The 2,500-nt window shown below is 47.4% G+C and overlaps 1 pseudogene; it reads left to right on the top strand.

The window, feature by feature from the left end:
• The window catches only part of LOC147466294 (uncharacterized), a 944-nt pseudogene extending 534 nt beyond the window's left edge, over positions 1 to 410 (top strand).
• The last annotated feature ends 2,090 nt before the right edge of the window (positions 411 to 2,500 follow it).

Raw genomic sequence — 2,500 nt, forward strand, 5'->3', positions numbered from 1 at the left:
GAAACTTCAGTTCAACCGGGCGATGATGCAAGATAAGGAGACTGCCGCTCAGTTCCTGGTTTGCTTGGCAAGCTACCTTGACCAGTGATCAGAAGGATGGGACGCCTAACTCAAAGGAAGGACTCAGAGATTTGATGATACATACTCAGCTAGAAAAGTCGTGCCCTCAGGACCTCGTGGCACAGTTCAAGATCCACAAGATCAAGACAGCAGAGCAGATAGCTGAGAAGGCAGATGCCCACTTTTCTGCATATGGGTATCACACTCGTAAGCAGTGGAAAAAGCCGGCCTCTTCAATCGGCCAGTAACAGAAAGAAAGGCAAGAAATACCTTTCCAGCAGCAACAGAAGTTTCAACCTACCCTAATTCACAAGAATCAGTATTTGCAGACGAAAGCACAGCCGAATTAACATACCACCCCAGCAACGGCACAAACATCCCGTGGCGAGGCGGTGAATCAGGAAACTTCAAGGTCACCGGCAGAAAGGTGCCGGCCTCCCGTAGAGTGAGGAAGATGAACCGCCCTATTTTCCCGAGAAGTCAAGTTAAAGACATTTCCCCGGGAATAAATAGTCACAACATATGACTATACTGTTACCTCACACAGCGATCATGCGAAGCAAGAACTCCTCTTCTCGTTCAGTCAGAGGTTCATGGGGTGTTCGGGTAAGTGTTCTCCGAGACAACGGTTCGTCGGGGTGTGTTATTAAACAAAGTCATGTCCTACCACAACAATATACCGGGAGGAGAATTAATGTTAAAATGATTGATGGAACTCAGGTTACTGTCCCTGAGGCAACCATACCCGTAGAGAGTCCGTTCTTTACAGGGCGAGTTACGGCAGCCGTGATGGTCAACCCGATCTTCGATATCGTCATCGGAAACATCAAAGGGGTGAGGAATAGTTGTGCTGCTGATGCTGCAACGCAAACTGGTGCTGCGGCTGTTACGAGAGGCATGGTGAAAATGAAGGAAGAACTAACCCCTCTGACGTCGGTAAGTGATCTGGTAAATTGTCAAGATATTGTACAGGAGCAAGAGAGTGATCCCTCGTTAGAATCCCCATGTCACTAAGTATGTCACATGGGGAAGAATCGTGTTTTATTGTGAAAAACAAGAGGATCTACCGGAGGGTTCTGACGCAACATGGAGAGGAGCGTCTCCAGTTCGTCGTTCCTGCAAGGTATCGTCTTGCTGTTTTCTGGCTGAGTCACCATTCTGCTCTCGGAGGTCACATGGGTCAGAAGAATAATCGCTTGAAACGCATTCAGACGGGAATTCTTTTGGCCTGGCATGGGTCAGGAGATTGCACAGGTTTAGTTCGCCTCCCATGTGGATATTTGTCAAAAGACTAGTGACCGCGGACGCGTGAAACCTGCAATCCACTTGAAGCCTAATGCCGCAGATCACTCCCTCAAGAGCCTTTCGAGAGAGTCGCCGTGGACATCGTCGGACCATTCCACCCGAGGGGCGAGTGATGGATCCAAGTACATCCCTCACGCTCTGTGGGATTTCAGTACGAGATGGCCAGCAGCAGTGTCACTTTAAGAATATAAATGCTGTTACCGTCGCCGAGCCATGGTTGCAAATCTTCTGGCAGGATCGGTATTCCTCAGGCAGGTATTGAGTACAGAGACACAGTTCACCTCTGCGATGATGGAAGAAGTGCTTCGTTGTTGTCTGATAAAGGGACTAAGAAACGACTCCATATTAAAACATCCGATGTGTAATGGTCTTCTGTGAAAGATTCAATGGCACACGCTGAAGAGAATGCTCAGGAGGATGGCAGTCAGAGCAGCCGAAAGAATGGCCACGCTATAATTTGTAAAAATACACCGCTACTGGTCGCCGTATAGAGAAGTTCCGCAAAGTTCTTTAAAGTTCTCACCCTTCGAACTTGTGTAATGGAAGAGCTGTGCGAGGACCCCTTCAAATTTTGCGGGAGCTATGGGACGACAAATGCAGAGGACGCAGAGGTCAAGTCAAACATATACCTACGTCCATTGATCTGAGGCGCAATCGTCCTCCAGTCTACTGTGAATTAGCCGAGCAAGAACTGTTGAAAGCACAGGAAGTGCAGAAGGCTTATTACGACAAGAAAACAAAGGTACGTCAGTTCAAAGTAGGTGATAAGTGCCTTCTTCTCTTACCAACTTCTCACAAGAAGTTGGTGGCACAGTGGAAAGGTCCTTATGATATCGTAGATAGAATATCTGATCATAATTATGTAGTGCAGGTGGGGAATCAACACAAAAGATTCCACATCAATATGTTAAACGAATACTTTACAGCTGGCATCGGATGTGCGTCCTATGGCGAGAGACCTAACGGGCAGGTGGTCTCTTCAACAACAGCTATATCTAGCATATGTTAAAGCTTTCTTTTCACAGAAAATTTCGAGTCTTGGCAGTACTTCCGCAGCAGCATCCATATGTGCTGCTGCAGTGATTGCAGAAAGTGACTTTGACGATGGACCCACCACTGCACACTCATGTCAAAC

This window comes from Penaeus japonicus, unplaced genomic scaffold (assembly GCF_977035675.1).
Source record: "Penaeus japonicus unplaced genomic scaffold, GWHDUDI00000001_assembly GWHDUDI00002106, whole genome shotgun sequence".
Taxonomy (NCBI): Eukaryota; Metazoa; Arthropoda; class Malacostraca; order Decapoda; family Penaeidae; genus Penaeus; species Penaeus japonicus.